Consider the following 19602-nt stretch of genomic DNA (forward strand, 5'->3'; position numbering starts at 1 on the left):
TAACTACTAACTTTTGCATAACTTGCACTAGTGTACAATTACAATCAAGTAACAGTACTTCGACTTGAGTAGAATACATCAGTGCTCTTTACACATCTGGATGCTTGTTAAGCACTGTACGGCCAGACAGAGGGGAGAAAACATCTTCAAACTCTATTTCTGTATATTTGCCAGAAATACGATCTCAGCCTCCCGTCATATTTTCAGGAGGTTGTGGTGGTAGATGTGCAGAGGTCCACCTCTGTACTAATAATCCTCGTCATCCACTCACCATGTGACCACAATGGGCTTATGCCACTTCACAAGTAATTTAGAGTTGGATATAAGGAGTAATAAAAGGAACATTTTCTCTGTATGTAATGTATCTCAGCTCAGTCCCTCTGCTGACTGTCAAAGGACAGGTCTGTTTTTGTTTTGTTTTGTTTTTTTTAAGCCCAATACGAATAAAATCTGAAATGACATAGTTGAACACATATTCTATTATCCATTGAGGGAATGTAATATAACTTTTTAAAAGTAAAAAGTCGCCACAACAATGTCCCTGCCAACTACAAGTGTAGTGACTTTGGGAAGAGGTAAATTAACATTTTGACTTTACTCACTGATGGTCAGTCTTTGTCATCTGTTCAGTGAAAGAGTTATGTAATTTACCATAAGAATGAATTGTTCTGTTAACAACATAGGAATCCCCAGCACTAAAGCAAAATCAGGAATACTGTCAGAGTGTAGTCGTCATAAAGTTTAGTAGAAGAGGCGATAAAGTGGAACATGATAGAAATGGAAGGATTTCCTCATTTTAACATATGAACCTTTTACCACATGATTGATATGAATATTTGTCATTCAAAGGCTCTCATTAAACTAATATGTGTGTCTTCCTGCTAATCAGGGAGTGGCAGTTTTACATAAAGACAAGAAAGCAACACCCATCACCAACATGAGATTCCTATTTGAAACACTATGGGTGCAATGTTTTTATTCTAGAGATCAGTCTGACACACTGTGTTGTTAGCAGACTGGATGAGAATGAGCACAGGACTAAAAGTTGATTTGGGGACAAACATCAGGTAGGTCAACTGAAACTTTATTTATTTTTCTAAATTTTGTTTAAATAAACTCACTCGTCCGTGAAAAACTCCTTTCTGTTGAATACATTTCTTTTACTGTGTATTTTTGAGGAGTTTGATGAATTATTTTAGTCTAATGTAAATTATAGAAGGTGATAAAAACCTTTTCATTTTGTTTAACATTAAAATCTCTCTTTGCTGATTGCATTTCTAGGAAGGGTTAACACATTGGTAAGATTCTGTTGTCCAACACAGTAGAAGATTTGATGAACTACAACTGAAGGCAGTGCAGTGGTGTTAAAGCTGCGGTGCTGTCTTATCAGTGGAAATGTGGCCGTCTCTGAAGAACTTATTGAGCTTGATGGGTAAGTGTCAGACCTGTTAAAGAACTTCTCTCCTTATGTTTTAATGATCAGCTTTGTTGTACAGACATGTTTGATAGGAAAATGCAAAAGTAGTGAAAGACTTTGCAAATAAGGATCACAAAAGCAGTTCCCTCGAAAATTAGGTTTTCTCACAGAAGTTGGATTAGGATCAGGAAAAAGGTAGAACATTGGTGCAGGTGCTGCACTGGGGGAGAATTATTTTAGAGGAAATAAAAAGGGATTGAGACAAAAGGAAAAGCATGCAAATGCTCATGAAGCATTACACCATATAACTACTGTATGTGGTTAGGATATTGCATCCTGTAATCATAGAAGTATAGAGTTTGACCTAAACTCCTAAAAAAGAGTGAAATTTTGTGGAGGTAAAAAATAGCCTTGTATTAAGAAAATACGTCTTATTATCAGTCAGCTAAACAGCAATCCATTTGATCATACATTATTTATCTGTTCACCATCTAAACCAGCTAAACTGGTGAGCACATTCCCAGAACTCAGGGCTGTCAGTCAAACTTGGTGAGTCAGTGAGAAAGACAGGATGAAAAAAGTTTGTGTCTCAAAGCAGCAGAAACACTTCACAGAAGCAGCTTTATAATGTATTATTGGTGCCGATATGCACTACTATGGGATTTAGGTGAATGAAGAAGTTGTGTGACAATGTTTGAACCTATGCAGACGTGAAACAGTGAGGAGTGACAGACGTTTGCGGGTGTTTGTAGAAAACCACAGGAATAGCAAGGTTTTGTTTAAGGATTGTGTTGGCCATGTGATAGCCTGGTGTCCTATCGCCAGGCTATCACTTGGCCTACAAAGGGATGGACCTGGCTTTGCAGATAATATGAGATAGTTTTAAATAAAGACTAAATTAAAGTATGATTGAGACATTATAAAAGGAAAGTGATTTACTTTTTACAAGTTGTGAAAAACATTTGAAATAATCAAATATGTGTAAACGATGATTTAAGTAAACTTAAAGTAGAAATATTATAATATCCCTTTAAATTTGCAGCTCCATGAACTCATAAAACGATTCCAGAAAAAGACGTGGGCCAGGACTCCTCTCCTCAACATTTGGATAATCTTTCTGATGCAGGCAAAAGTAAGTATTAGTAAAAAGAAAAAAGCAACATAAAAGATTCAGAATATGAGACAATGATATATGATAAGGGTGGTGTGAAAAGTTTTAAGTTAAGTTCTCTCTACTTCATTGTTACATTCTTTTCACACATTATAGTGTTTGCACTGATGTGAATTCTCAAGTTCTGTCCTTCTTTATCTTCTTGAAGTTAAACGGCGGTTGGCATCCAGCATTTTGATGCATTCCTATTCAAAACTAGGAACACAGTATTTGCTTTGGAGATCTTTGACACTTAATACCTTCACGTTTTAGTGCTCTATAGAATATTGTTGCTGTGAGGTAATTACCCAAAATCTGGAGGGGCAGGGCAGGAAACACAATTTGATATATTATTAGGAACCATACCTGTCAAGTTTTGGATTTGAAAATAAGGGAAATTTTCTGGCGCCCTCTACGAGCCGTCCCACCCGCCCAACCAAGCTCCAGTATCCCTTATATTTAAGACAAGTGTACAAGAAATCTAAAATACCCACTTGTCAACCACTTACTAAATACAATTATGTGATTAGAATCTGGTAGGTCGACCTTTATTAACATTGAAATGCTGTGAACATTCCTACTAGGGCTGGGCAATATGGACCAAAACTCATATCTCAACATATTTTCTCAAAATGGTGATATACGATATAAATCTAGATGATTTTATCAAATAAAGTCTGACCAGAAAGACTGGGTTAAATTTGCTGATGCAAAATACTACACAGGCTAATTTATTAACAAACAGCTGATCAATATGTGCCACTCAGAAATCCATCTAACTGAGCTTTACATGTTGTTCTGAGAAGTAAAAGCAGCGACTCCTAAAACTAGTATTTTGATACATAATAAGCTATTATACATATATATATATATAAAATAATATAGTTTTCTATATCGCCAAAATAGAAAACTCAATACATCTTGAATCTCGATATATCGCCCAGCCCGAATTCCTAAATTATAAAACAGCCTAAATAAAAACATAAATGTGTATATGAAGCACATGTGTTTATTTAATATAATTACAGTTGATATACAAGTCAACACGTTGTATATTTACTGTTAATTTCACATTGCTTGTCTTTAAGTTAGACATTAACATTTTATTTTCATTATATATTTTATTATAATTTCTCATGCTCAGTCATGTGGTTCTCTGGTATTCACTAATGACTTATTAGACACATTTATCACAGATTTTACATTCTTTAACACTTTTTAAAGCAGTGTATATTTGTGGAGCTTGTGAGCTCCTTCCGGGTGACTGAGCTTCTCACCCTTTCTCGATGGGTGCACCCAGCCACCCTTAGAAGGAAACTCATTTCGGCCGCCTGTATCTGCGATCTTGTCCTTTCGGTCATTACCCAAATCTCATGACCAAAGGTGAGGGTAGGAACGTAGATTGATTGGTAAATTGAGAGCTTTTCAGCTCCCTCTTCACAGTCCGATACAGCAACCGCATCACTGCTGACGCCGCACCAATCCGTCTATCGATCTCACGCTCCATCCAACCCTCACTCGTGAACAAGACCCAGAGATACTTGAACTCCTCCACTTGAGGCGAGGACTCTCCACCGACCCAGGGAGGGGAAGCCACCTTTTTCCGGTGGAGAACCATGGCCTCAGATTTGGAGGTGCTGATCCTCAACCCGGCCGCTTCACACTTAGCTGCAAACTGCCCCAGTGCACGCTGAAGGTCCTGATTTGATGAAGCCAACAGAACAACATCATCTGCAAACAGCAGAGATGAAATCCTGAGGTTCCCAAATCGGACCCCCTCCAGTCCCTGGCTGCACCTAGAAATTCTGTTCATAAAAGTAATGAACAAAACCGGTGACTAAGGGCAGCCCTGGCAGAGACCAACATGCACTGGGAACAGGTCTGACTTACTGCTGGCAATACGAACCAGGCTCCTGCTACGGATCCCTCTGCGGGTGGCGGGCCCACGTCGTCCTTTCGGGCTAGGCCCGGCCGGGCCCCGTGGTCAAAGGCCCGACCACAAGGCGGGCCCCAGCCCCATACTCCCGGAGCACCCCCACAGGGCACCACGAGGGACACGGTCGAACGCCTTCTCCAGATCCACAAAGCACATGTGGACTGGTTGGGCGAACTCCCACGAACCCTCGAGCACCCGATGAAGGGTATAGAGCTGGTCCAGTGTGCCGCGACTGGGACAAAAACCGCATAGTTCCTCCGGAATGCGAGGTTCGACTATCGGCCGGATCCTCCTCTCCAGCACCCTGGAGTAGACCTTTCCGGGGAGGCTGAGGAGTGTGATCCCTCTGCAGTTGGAGCACACCCTCCGATCCCCCTTCTTAAAGAGAGGGACCACCACCCCGGTCTGCTAATCCAGAGGCACTGTCCCCAACTGCCACGCGATGGTGCAGAGATGTGTAAAAAAAAAATGTACACACTATTATAACTACACCATGTGTTATGACAGCTATACAAAAACCTGGATTTTCCAACAAATAGAGAAACATTTGTCAAGCAGTTCCAAACTTTCTGAGTTTGAGGAGCGAGTTCTTGCAACAAGCATCAACAACATCGAGGATGCCATTCAAAAGTCCTTAAAGGAAAAAAAAGAAAACTTGAAGTTATTTGTTGAAGATATGTGTCATAAACTTGCAGCTAAACTAGTAATTTCCCAAGATGCTCTTGGTGCTTTTATACGGTGGCTGGGAAGTGTCAGGTGAATGCATTTACAGAAACAAACACAAATGCAAACCGGCCACAACGGAAGTGTTTCCGACGGACCGTACACTGGAATAAAGTAGTAAATGCTAATCTCCTGCTATTTTCAGAAAGAAGCGGTTTGAAATACTGAATAAAACAAAATAAATACGACGGTCTACAACCACAACAATGGTAAAAAAAATTCTGTTGTATTTTTTTTTATCATAAATGTACATTCAGTTTTTCCTCTTTCTCTGAAACACCTTTCCCTCCTCTCTCCCTTTTTTTTCTTCTTTTTTTAATAAAAAGGAATTAGAAGATGATTCTTCATCAGGTCTTGAGTCAAGGACGTGTGGTAAGGAGTTTGGAGGACGAGGACCCAAGTGCATAGGTAAGGAGGAGGCAGACAGGTAAGACAGGAGTAGTGTCTGAAGGAATTAGAGAAAACTCGATCCATATATGCTAAGAGACAACCAAAACCTATCAGGGCCACCACTCCCACAGGCAGATGTACAATGATTAAACAACACACTAGGTTTTCCACATTTTTCACCAGAATGGCTTAATAGATTACGCCCAACAACACAATATGCACAACTGCAGCATCACATTACACTTTTAACAAAATTATTGACTCTTACCCACCCTTTCCATTCTCCCACCCTAACTCCCTCTTCCCTGTTTCTTTCCCCTCACCAAAATGTAACACTGCCCTCTCTTTTTATATTCTCCATTTAGTAGGTTCTTTTCAACCTTCCTTAGGGAGGGTAATTTTATAATTTTTCTCTTTTGTTCAGATAAGAATGAAGGTTTAATGGTCAGATTTCCTGTTACAACAGAGGTAAACAGCTTCTTTAAACATGTCACAAAATGTTACCAGTTTTCTCCCTGTATAAAAGGTAATTCTATATATTTGTGTCACACATCTATGAAGGGAGTCAGTGCTGGAGATTCCTCTGCTAATCTTCATGTTGAAGACCCAAATGATCCTCTTTTACCTCCATCTTCTACCAGTGATGCTGACGGTCAAGTCATTGCTACAGATGTTAAAGGTCAGCTTGGTTTTATTCAGTTTAAACATGCAGAATTATTTACATTTAATTTGCATTGGTTGCAAAAAATTTTGTTTCCTATCAAGTGAGACACAACAGGCTGTAATGTCTGTGCATTATTTATTATAGATCAGACTCACAACAACGTACTTCACAGTCGCGGGTTTATTGCCGTATCTGGATAGAATGATCCTATCTGAAAAGCCTCCACAAAGTCTTATAATCTGAGATAGCAAAAAAGGGGGGATTTTCAAAACCAGATCATTTTCATCCAGATTACACTTAAAAATTACACTTAAAAAATGGCCCTGGTGCAGATTTTCAAATAATTTTATTTATGATTTTTTTCTCTTATGTTCAGATAAGGACGAAGGTTCAACGGCCCGATTCCATGCTACAACAGAGGTAAATAGCATCTTTTAACATGTTTCAAAAGTTTTTGCCCTGTATACAAGGTTTTCAATATATTTGTGTTTGATTTGATTTAATTTGATTCTTTTTTATAAAAAAAAAAAAGCTAAATGAATCAAACAAGGCAAAGAGAGAACAAATGGTACAAAAATCCTGCTTATGAAGCCTACACTTGTTTGAAAAGGAGTAGGAGGAAGTATATACTTATATGATCCTAACCCTTGTAACATCTAGTACTATACATATAATCATATAATATACTATTTACACTCTAATATATACACACATAATTCATTGATATATATCTATATAATTATACAATTCATGTGATCCACTATACATTCATCTGTCCACACGTACACAAGTATATAAACACCTGTTTACAATTTTATTCTTTTAACACTTGTGCTTAGAGAAGATAAACTTTGTGTATTTAGTTTTAAATTGCTTTAAATTCAGACATGTTTTTATTTCAACACAAACTGTTCCACAACCTGGTACCACTTACTGACACACAAAAGCTTTTTTTTTGTTGTCTGTGTGTGTAGTGACCGAAAGTTAATTTTGTCTCTGAAGTTATAGTTATACAGCTTTTTCAATAAACAGCTTCTGAATATTTTTAGGGAGAAGTTTTTGTTGTGCTTTAAACGCTATTTTACTTGTTTGAAAAGCTACAGATTTTGCTAATAGTTAATAATTTAGATTTATTGAATAGTGGCTCCTTGTGTTCCAAATATCCTGTATTATGGACGTAACATATTGCTCATTTTTAAAGTGAAACTCATGGTTGTAATCTTGTTTTGTAGTTATTTCCCGAAATTTCTACACAGTAAGTGAGATATGGTAGTACTATTAAACAATAAAGTGTTTGGTGTGCGATATAATTTAAAACTTGTCTTGCTCTGTTGGGTACAGCTGTACCTTTTGAAATCTTTTTAACATATTTTATATGCGGTTGCCAAATAATTTGTTTGTCTCGTATAACGCCGAGAAATGTAGTTTTGTTTACTTTGTAGGAGGATGAGTTATTATTAATGGGTTATATAACTAAGAATATTAATTATGATTATTAATATTACTTCAAATATTGCGGGGTGCCACTCCTTTTAACAGGAGAAATATGTCTAAGTTTTTAGACTAAACTCATCAATGTGAAACCAGGGGAAAGTTAATTCTACAGCAAATCTACACCATATTCACAGCTTTAATGAATCAGAGGAATCAAAGATTATGTTTAACCTCTTATTCAAAAGTCAACAATTAACACAGTTAAAATATCAATTGAAATGGGATAATTGAATCATGATAAAATGCATTTCTAGGCTAATAAAAGTGAGGATTATATGTAATAAAGTGAAATCACTATTCTAAGAGAGTGCTAATCTACTAAATATTGAATAAGAATGCAGGATACATATTCGAATAATAAGATCATAAAATCATAAACAGAGCTCATAAAACAAGGAGAGGAAGACAGACAGGGGAGACGAACAAACATGAATGAGATGAACTGGGTGTAGTGTAAGTATGAGGATGTATTGAATGAGGTTGTATTGTAGTTTAAGTGAGTCAGTTCTGCTGGTCCATTGTTCACTGGTCCATACCTTGAGGTGCGGTCTGGTTGGACCTGGAGGTTCTGTTTGTAGGAATGCAGGAGGACGTGCCACCGTTGCTCTCTGTTGCGTTTCAACAGAGAATAGCCCCCTCAGCCGTTCCAGGTGGTCTTGGCCTTCGCAGCTGGCTTAGAGAGTGGCTCGTGGCATACCACAGTGGGTCGCAGGCCGGGCTTAGGTCGGCTGTTACGCACGTCACTAGATGCTGGATTCGTCCGAACCAAGCAGTTGCTGGTTCCAAAAATCTAACTGTTTCAACTAAAAATAAATGAAAAGATGGGGAGGGAAACGTGTTGAGTATGAACGCCCGCGTCCAAAACTAAAGTTCTGGTCGCGCGTCTTTTTTTTAAAGGGGATTTGGAGACGCCCTTTTGGAGGAGGTGTCTTGATTGATGCTTCTGAGATCATATCGGTGATTGGTCAATGTCCCTGCTTTCAGCTTGTGGGTGTGTCTCGGGTGTGTGTATGTGAGATAAGAGACAGACGACAAAGGGATGATCCTAAACATAGAAGAATGCCTAATAATTAATTCTACATATTTCTAAACATCTTTTCAACATCATATCTTGAAATATCATGTATAACGAAAGAGATTGATACCAAACACGACTGGAAAATAGCATAGTTTCACTTTAGGAACTGGTAATGACTTTTACTTGTAATTACTCAAACATAAATGTCAAAAATCATGTCATTCCTCTTCTTAACTATATGGTTTCCATAGATACCTCAAACTAGCTTTTGTGACGTTTTCTGGTATGTTTAAGCACTTTTTAAATGATGAAACATTTAAAATAGCATTCTGTGGGTATTAAATTACATGAAACGAGTGGAATAAGACAGACAACATTTGCAATTTCAATTTCTGTAGGAATCATTTCAATAATGTTTTCATTTGTAACTTTTTATACATAATACAATTTCTTTGTTCTCCCTTTTTCACTGTGGTGCAGTTCAGAGAAGGAGCCTGGAAATTGTCCCTCTGTGACATCTCACCACAGGGGGTCAAAGGATCGTTGGGACAGCTCTTTGATCTTACAGCATCCCAAAGTATCTGTTTGTGAAGGAGGGAGACGAGGGACGTTCTTCCCCCGTGGGGAGTCGTAAAAAGGAGTTCGTACTGAGTACTTCAAAGAGTTGGGCCAGCCTTTGCGGCTACGTTATTGGGTTCAAAAGGGCACATAGTGGGGTTTGCCATGCACCTCAAAGTTGCGGGGGCAGTTATTGTGTAAACAGTTCGTGATAAAGAAAAACAGGCTCTTTGGTTAATTCCTGCTAAGAAGATAGTCTTTAGCTTGATGTGGTTTGGTCTCTTACAACTTGTTTAATGTGATTTCCATCAAGAGAAACTCCAATTTCCACATTATTTAGCCTAGTTCCAAAACACTTAATTTTTGTTTTGTCTATATTAAAGGATAGTTTGTTAATAGAAAACCAAGTTGTTATTTTACTGAAATCATTTGTAACATCACTTATTAATTGTTGTAGATCAGAGCAAGAGGAAAAAAAGATTTGTGTCATCAGTAAACAGTGTCAGTTTCAATAATGTAGACACTTTACATCAATCATTAATGTAGAGAATAAACATTTTTTGACCCAATACAGATCCCTCGGGAACTCCACAAGTAACATTTAATGAATTTGAACAATGTGCCTCGAAACTAAAGAATCGCTTTCTTTTACTCAAAAAACTCTTCACCCAATCCAAAGCCATACCTCTGACACCATACCGCTCCAATTTCCTGAGTAGAATTTCATGATCTATAGTGTCAAATGCCTTGGATAAATCAACAGATATTCCTAACTTTGGACGCACAAGTGGCTGTTTTCCTTCTCGACAGGTAATTTAATGTTCAATTTTCCTATATTTTGTGTGCATCCTTTTGCATAGCGAAGATGTTTTACCGGTCGTGCAGCTCTTGTGCATGATTTCGGGCACTTCCGTGAGAGGAGGAGACTGGGAGGGATTATCAGAGTGGGGGACAGGATTTACGGTTCGAATTCAGACAATGCCATCTGTCACGGTTCAAGAATTAAATAGTGCGTTTTAAGCCACATGGACTCGTGCGTTGTGGAGCTGCAGCTGTGAACATCCGAGTTGTACCTCACCTACTGCTGCTGCTTGATTAATTAAAACTCTGACAAACGCAGACTTCTGTTCACGTTGCCACAGTGATGTCCAACTATTTTCATATTATGTCCAACGTTAAGCCACAGTTTGATCTTCTACAGAGTAAATTTTAATGAAACAAGCTGTCATATGTGGAGGTTGGTGAAATGCACATGAGAGGATGGATACCAGAAACTGTTCTCACACATTATTAAATGAGGCTCAACTTGAACTCGCTCACATCAGCTCCACAAAGCATTAAACAATTTATATTTAAAACTATATTACATAGGAAGCCAATGATTTTGTTTCACTGCTCACATCTCAGGACACTGTGCGAGGTTATTCCCTGGAACCTGCAGCGCATCACACTCTGTCACGCTTTAAAGCAGGTACATATTGGTGACAGATGATGCTAATGCGCTGATCATTTCTAAATGCAGGGATGAAAAAGTTAATGAAATCAAGTTTTCCACACAAACTTGTAAATTTGTTGTAGTATGAGGGGGAAAAAAGGAGAGATTTTAAGTGTGACTCGGGCAGAAGAATGCAGTCGATCTTCACAGTGCAATAATCTGATCAATAATCTGATCAAATCAACCTGTTACCTTGTTTATCAATGCAGGCGTTTCAAATTAAAAGTTTACTTTATCATTTTTACGTATTTCAATTACATTTACAAGCATTGGGAAAACTCCATGTTCCGTGATTTACAGACAGCCCCCAAAAAATAACCTCATGCCCCAGCCCGCCTCCTTTGTTTCAGACCGCTTTTTAGTGAATTTATGCATAGCAGAGAGAGGTGCGTAACTGCAGGAGCATAAAAAAGTGCCTAAGTCCAGACGGGAGAATAGACCCCATATCGAGCGACACAGCCACCATTCTTGTGTAGGGAACCAAACCACATCAAGCCTAAAAACCCTCTCTCAAACAGGAATTAACCAAGGAGCCTGTTTCTTTATGACATACTGTTAACAAAATAACTGCCCCAGCAACTTTGAGGTGCATAGCTAACCCCACTATGCGGCCTTTGAACCCAATAACGTAGCCGAAAAGACTGGCCCAAAACTTTGAAGTGTTCAGTATGAACTCTTTTTACGACTCCACACGGGGGAAGAACATCTGTCTTCTCCCTCCTTTACAAACAGATACCTTTAGGATACTGTAAGATCACAGAACTGTCCCACTGACCCCTGTGGTGAAATGTCACAGAAGGACACTTTCCAGGCCTCTTCTCTGAGATGTGTCCCAATGAAGAAGTGAGAACAAAGAAACTATATTATGTTTGAAAAGTTACAAATGAAAACATTATTGGAATGGTTTCTGCAGAAATTGAAATTGCAAATATTGTCTGTCCTCTTCCACTCTTTTCAGATAATTTTATATCCACAGAATGCTATTTTAAGTGTTTCATCATTTAAAAACTGCCTTAAATATGAGAAAACATCAAAAAAGTTAGTTTAAGGTATCCTTTGCAACCATATAGTAAAGAAGAGGCATAACATGATTTTTGACATTTATGTTTATGAGTAATTACAATTAAGATTCATTAAATGATTCCTAAAGTAATACTAGGCTATTTTCCAGTCGTGTTTGGAATTAAACTCTTTCATAATACATGATTTTTCAAGATATGATGTCGAAAAGATTATTTGAATATGCTGAACTCATTATTATGGTTTATGTGTAAATCTAGGAATCATCCCTCCTGTTTGTCTTTGTCTCACATAAACACACACCCCAGACACACCCAAAGGCAGCCAGCTGAGATGCTGGCAACTTTAAACCAATCAACGAAGTTTCCTTCTTGGGAGGCGAGTCTCAAAGGTAACCTTTTAAAAGGAAGAAAACCGCCCAAAATATCAGTTTTGGGACGCTGGCGTTTCATGCTCAACGCGTTTCCCTTCCCCACCTTTTCATTCATTTCATTTTATCTGTAGTTGAAACAGTTAGATTTTTGGAATCAACCGCTGCTTGGTTCGGACGAATCCAGCATCTAGTGACGTGCGTAACAGCCAAAAAACAAGCCCGGCCCGCGACCCACTGTGGCAAGCCACGAGCCATTCTCTAACCCAGCTGTGAAGGCCAGAACCGCCTGGAACGGCTGAAGGGGCTATACTCTGTTGAAACGCAACAGAACTCAATGGTGGCACGTCCTGCTGCATTGCTTCAAACAGCACCTCCAGGTCTAACCCTGACATCATCTTCAAGGTACCTGAACGAACTCTGATCAGCAAGCTTGATCCACTATAGCTCACATCCATACTTCCATAACTTAACACTTACATACTGTACATACACTCTCAACATGCTCCACACACAGTTCATCTCATTCATGTTTGTTCGTCTTCCCTGTCTGTCTTCCTCTCTTTGTTTTATGAGCTCTCTTTGATTTTATTCTTTGATTTTATGATCTTATTCGAATATGTATCCTGCATTTTTATTCAATATTTAGTAGACTAGCATTCTCCTAGAATAGTGATTTCACTTTATTACATATAATCCTCACTTTATTAGCCTAGAAATGCATTTTATCATGATTTAATTATACCATTTCAATTAATATTTTTACTGTGTTAATTGTTGAATTTTGAATAAAAGGTTAAACGTTATCTTTGATTCCTCTGATTCATTGAAGCTGTGATTATGGTGTAGATGTTGCTGTTCGAATTCACCTTTCCTTGGTTTCAAATGAATGGGTTTAGTCTGAAAATATTAGACATTTCTCCTGTTAAATGGAGTGGCACCCCGCAAAAATTGAAGTAATATTAATAATCATAATTAATATTCTTATTTATACAACCCATTATTAACTCATCCTCCTACACTTGTTTTGCCGATCTACATGAAAGTCACAAATCCTGAAGTTCTAAATTCACATCCTTATTCAGATTAAAAGTGTAGTCCATAACTTTCAGATCCCTCCTTTCCCCTCCTTCTCTGCCGCTCTTTTGCCCTGCTTCCAAAATCCCTCCCTCAGAGGAGCTAACAAGCTAACATTAGCCCAACAGCAACATCACTGTAAAATAACATGCACCGTTAAAAGCCTATTACTGCAGCGCTTCTCTCTTTTAATGTGTACATACCAATCTATCAGCAGCAGCAGCAACAACACAATGTCACTCAGCAGCCCACACAGAGGCTGCAGTGAGAGCAGCGTGCACATGAACACATGCACTACAGAATTCTAGTGTAACAATCACAAATCAAAGTAAATCAAGCAGCAGTAATTACCTTTCAAGCAGAAAAGTCACCAATTCCTACTTCTACTCCTCCAGACCATACACTGTAAAATAAGACAGCGCTCCAGGCACTACCTTGCTATGAGCATTGCTGTGTTTTGGCCACGGCAAATGGGGGCTGTCAATCAATCAAACAATCAATCTTTTTTTTGTATAGTGCCAAATCATAACCAATTGTATCTCAAGACACTTTACAGTAGAGCAGTCTTAAGGACGGACTCTTCATTTTATGGATACACACATATGCATATATACGTATATACACATACATATGTATCCCACACCCAACATGAATTCATCATGTGAGCAACAGCTGTCAGACAGTCCATTAAACACAATCCTGGCTTTGATTGGTTCTTTTTCCTCGGTAGTGATGCATTCTGGCAATCTACCAAAAGCAGCAGGAGCAGCAGGCGAGCCTCAATGAACCTGTTTTTTTATTCACACGAACTAATAGTTTTATGTAAGACTTTCCTTACAAAGGGACAGCTTCAGCAAATATGACAAAAAGTCACTTTTATAAAAGTTAAGGACTGTATCTTTAATCCAGATTTCAGTAATAGCAACAATCCTACAACAGTGTTTAAATCGCCCCAAATAACTAATTTGTGTGAAATTTGCATATAAACTTCTGGCTTTAATGTGAATGATTGAAAACTGTCATTTTTTATTTCTACTTTCATAGTGATTTTCTGTGTAATAACAGTTGATATCATTATAAATGAAAAAGTTCATATCAGAATCAATAATACTTTCAAAGTCCTGTACATTTTAACAATTGGGTTTAAATGATTAATGTTCCAAATTACCAAGTTGACAATGTTTCCTCAGGTATCTGGCTTTTTGTGCAATTTCAGCATTTCATCTCAAGTTGTCATTCACAAACATTTTTCCCCTTCAGCTTCTTTCCATGTTAAAGCAGGTCAGTTTTTTTTCTTCCTGTTGAATAATCGCAAAATCATAGCAGACGTGTTGTTGTCCTTCCTCCTTGGAAGAGGGTGGTATGTCTCAATATCGTTCATGTCCAGAGGAATCTCTTTGGACACCAAGAAGGCTGCCACTTGTTCAGTAGAATAAACTTCCATTTCACTGGGCTCACCTCCATTGTTGGTGGTCACTGCCTTGGCATATGACCTGGGCTTCATTTTCAGCCCACTGTTGACCACATCATTCATGTGGGAACACTGCTCCAGATCATCAATTCTCCTCTCTAAATCAGAAATATTTTTGTCTTCTTCAGCATTTTCAACAGAGAGCTTCCTGACCTGATCCATTAGCTTGATTAACTACTTTTGTTCATTCACTATTACAGACATATTGTATCGTCTGATAAAAATTCAAATGCTTTTCTTATCTCATCCAACTCTTCTATTGCAGGGGTTTTGTTTAGGCCCATGTTCTTGGATGGGTGTAGCCTGTGCCTGGTGTTGTCACACATCTATGAAGGAGGTCAGCGCTGAAAATTCCTCTGCTAATTGTCATGTTGAAGACCCAAAGGATCCTGTTTTACCTCCATCTTCTACCAATAATGGTGACAGTCAAGATATTGCTGCAGGTGTTAAAGATCAACTTGGTTTTAAACATGCAGAATTGTCTAACTTCAATTTGCAGCGGTTGTTAAAATTTTTTTTTTTTTTTTTTAAACAAGAAAGACAGCAGGTCACAAAGCAGCACTATATGCTTTTGAAACAGTGTCACTGACATCAATACAAACACATTTTTGAAGATTTTCTGCATGTCTTCAATGTAAAACAAAAAAAATCTAAAGTTTGTCCGTCTTCTTTTTAATTTGATTAGTTAATATAATATTTCCTTGAGATGGATCATGTCATGTTCAGCCCAGCACAACTGAACACATTGAAAGAAAATTATAATGTGCAATTATCACAAGTGGAATTATCCTGAATCTGAACATGAACATCTTCTTAGAAATAAATAATATTCACACAGACAAAATCTATTAAGACTTTCACATAACAGTAACTCCATTGTACATCATCAAACTAAAGACAAAGATTATTTTTTTGAACAATTTATAGTGAGTGTAATTTATCACCTGATCTGATTGGTCACTGATTACCAAGAAGATATAAATCAGTTATTTGATCGTTGGACAGTTTAAGGATATTTGATTAATATTTTCTTATTTCATCTTCAGAAAACATTGAAAATGTGGCTTTCAACCCTCCCAACAAAACAGAGGTAAATATCATATTTGAACATGTTACAAACTGTTGCCTTTTTCTCATTGTATGGAAGATAATTCAATACATTTTTGTACAAAAGATAATTTTGTCACATGTCTCTGAAGGGATTCAGCACTGGAGATTCTTCTGCTGATCTTCATGTTGAAGACCCAAATGATCCTCTTTTACCTCCATCTTCTACCAGTGATGCTGACAGTCAAGTCATTGCTCCAGATGTTAAAGGTCAGCTTGGTTTTATTCAGTTTAAACATGCAGAATTGTCTACATTTAATTTGCAGTGGTTGTTAAATATTTGGTTTCTTATCAAGTGAGACACATCAGGCTGTAATGTCTGTGTATTATTTATTATAGATCAGACTCACAATGACGTACTTTACAGTAGCAGGTTTATTGTCTGAAGGACATGTTGACAAACTCACTGAAACTGTAACTGATGTTACCTCCCAGATCCAATAGATGTCACTGTTCTGACATGAATGTGCAAACATCACACAGGCCACAAAGCAGCACTGTGTGCTTTTTAAACAGTGTCACTGACATCAATACAAACACACATTTTTAAAGTTTTACTGCCAGTCTTCAATGTAAAATATTATACATATATGAAGTTTATATTTAAATGTTTCTCCATTTGTTTTAGTTTCATTAGTTAATATAATGTTTCCTTTAGATGGATCATGTCATGTTCAGCCCAGCACAACTAAACACATTGAAAGACAATGATGTGCAATTATTACAAGTGGAATTATCCTGAAACTGAACATGAAAAAATATTGGAAAAGTTAACAAGAAATGCATAATTTGTCTGCTCAAAGATGTATTTCCATCTCTTGTCTACAGTGACACAAAGGGTTTAATGAACCTTTTTTAAATATTCACAAGGAAGCCAAATCTATCAAGACTTTCACATAACAGTAACTCCATTGTTCATCATCAAACTAAAGACACAAATGTATCTTCAACAATTTATAGTGAGTGTAATTTATCACCTGATCTGATTGGTCACTGATTACCTAGAAGATGAAAATCAGTTGTTGGATCTTTGGACAGTTTAAGGATATTTGATTAATATTTTCTTATTTCATGTTCAGAAAACGTTGAAAATGTGGCTTTCAACCCTCCCAACAAAACAGAGGTAAATATCATATTTGAACATGTTACAAACTGTTGCCTTTTTTCTCACTGTATGGAAGTTAAATCAATACATTTTTGTCACACGTCTCTGAAGGAAGTCGATGCTGGAGATTCTTCTGCTAATTTTGACTCTGAAGACCAAAAGGATCCTTTATTACCTCAGTCATTTACCTGTGATACTGACAATCAAGAGAATACTGCAGATATTAAAGGTCAACTTCTAATATTCAGTTTAAACATGAATTATTTCTTAACTTTAATCTGTACTGGTTGTTGAACAGTGTTTGGTGTCATAATAATGTAAACTCAACAGATAATCTTAATTCTGTAATCCTGATCTTGTGGTATCTGGATAGAATGATCGTATCTGAAAAGTAGGACAAAACTGAAAATCTGAGATGGCAAAAATGGGGGGGATTTTCAAAGCCAAATAATTTTTATCCACATTACACCTTTTGAAAAAATTGGGTTTTCAATGGATTTTAATTATGAAATTTATTTCATGTTCAGATAAGGATAAAGGTTCAAAGGCCCAATTTCCTGCTACAACAGAGGTAAACAGCTTCTTTAAACATGTTACAAAATGTTACCAGTTTTCTCACTGTATAAAATGTAATTTTGTGTCACATCTCTGAAGGAAGTCAGCGCGAGAGATTCCTCTGCTAATCTTCATGTTGAAGACCCAAAGCATCCTCTTTTACCTCCATCTTCTACCAGTGATGCTGACAGTCAAGTCATTGCTACAGATGTTAAAGGTCAGCTTGGTTTTATTCAGTTTAAACATGCAGAATTGTCTACATTTAATTTGCAGTGGTTGCAAAATAATTGGTTTCCTATAAAGTGAGACAGCAGGCTGCAATGTCTGTATTATTTGTTATAGACCAGACTCACAATGACGTACTTTACAGTATCAGGTTTATTGTCTGAAACACATGTTGACAAACTCACTGAAACTGTAACTGATGTTACATCCCAGATCCAATAGATGTCACTGTTCTGACATGAATGTGCAAACATCACACAGGCCACAAAGCAGCACTGTGTGATTTTTAATCAGTGTCACTGACATCAATACAAACACATTTTTAAAGTTTTTTTTTCGTGTCAATGTAAAAAAAAAAAAAAAAAGTAATCTAAATTTTCCATGTTTTTTTTTGTTTTTGTTTAGTGCGTTAATACGTTTTCTTTAGATGGATCATGTCATGTTTAGCCCAACACAACTGAACACATTGAAAGAAAGTGACAATGTGCAATTATTACAAGTGGAAATATCCTGAATCTGAACATGAAAAAAATGTCAGAAAATAAAACAAGAAATGGATAACTTGTCTACTCAAAGTTGCATTTCCGTCCTCTGTTTACAGTGACGCCAATGGTTTAATAAACTTTATTTTAATCTTCTTGGAATTAAATGATATTCACACAGAAGCCAAATCTATCAAGACTTTCACATAACAGTAACTCCATTGTACATCATTAAACTAAAGATACAAATGTATCTAAAACAGTTCATAGTAAGTGTAATTTATCACCTGATCTGATTAGCTCCTGATACTAAGCACATTGTATATTCTAAGAGATCTATTACTATCCACAATTTCAGTTTCCTATGTGGTGTAGTTTTTGAGATATTGGAAGCTGAAAATGGAAGAAAAATTAGAAAGCGCAAAAATCGACACATACCTCCTCACTAAATTGGCCATATCTCAAAAAGTATTAATCTGATCAAACAAAAAATGTTTAGTGTGCCTAAGACATGGATCGACCCCTTTAATATTGGAGATGTTTTTAATACGTCCGGCACAGAATTCGTCACAACACCTATTCATAATGGTAGTCACAGAAAGGTGTTAAATGATGTAAGAGGTGAAATTTCTATCTACAACTCGTGCTTAAATTCATTGCCATTAAGGGCAACATTTTTCAAGTTTACTACTCTAGAAATCAACCATTGTGTGTTTTGGACAAATCATTTGCAAACTGACAGTTCATCTGACGTCACAAAACGTTGAAAATTACGATAGTAAAGTAAATAAAGATTACAAAGATTCCGCTCACTGTGGGCGTTGATTAGCTTTTATAGGAGGGGCGGGGCCAACAGTGAAAGTTGGGGACGCGCGATAGTCAAAATAATCCGTCTCAGCCAATAGCAGAATTCAACACTGAGAGGGCAGTGACTGACATTTTACAACAAAATACGCTAAATGAAAATACTTTTACTAAATGTGAAGATTGGGTCAAGGATTAATAAACAGCACTACTTAATACCCAAATATATATTTACTCATCAGAAAAAAGTGAGTTTGGAGTATAGTTACTCTTTAAGTAGAAGAAACATTAGTTAAAATGTATATATTATTGCCTCATATTTTTTTATTATTTTTTTTATTTTTAGAGACAAACCTGATGACCGTTATGAAGGATCTTGGTTTGGAACAGCACAGCAAAGAGAAGCTATCACTCAGCAAAATACTTCAAATTGATGACAAGACATTAAACGAAGAACCAGAGAAAAGTAAATCAGACCTTCCATGGTATTTTATGAAGAAATTAATGATGGTTAATGTGACAGCAAGGAATATAAAACATA

At 37.1% G+C, this 19602-nt stretch overlaps 1 protein-coding gene and 1 long non-coding RNA gene across 2 annotated transcripts in view; both read left to right on the plus strand.

Annotated features, from left to right (window-relative positions):
* Positions 1-19602, plus strand: part of LOC114480636 (interferon-induced very large GTPase 1-like) — a 691281-nt gene that overhangs the window by 614923 nt on the left and 56756 nt on the right. The window lies entirely within an intron of this gene.
* Positions 948-6026, plus strand: LOC114480642 (uncharacterized). Its single transcript, XR_003676140.1, has 5 exons — positions 948-1067; positions 1282-1432; positions 2460-2549; positions 5372-5435; positions 5553-6026. It is a non-coding gene; the product is annotated as an uncharacterized LOC114480642 (long non-coding RNA).

This window comes from Gouania willdenowi, chromosome 18 (genome assembly GCF_900634775.1).
Source record: "Gouania willdenowi chromosome 18, fGouWil2.1, whole genome shotgun sequence".
Classification (NCBI taxonomy): Eukaryota; Metazoa; Chordata; class Actinopteri; order Blenniiformes; family Gobiesocidae; genus Gouania; species Gouania willdenowi.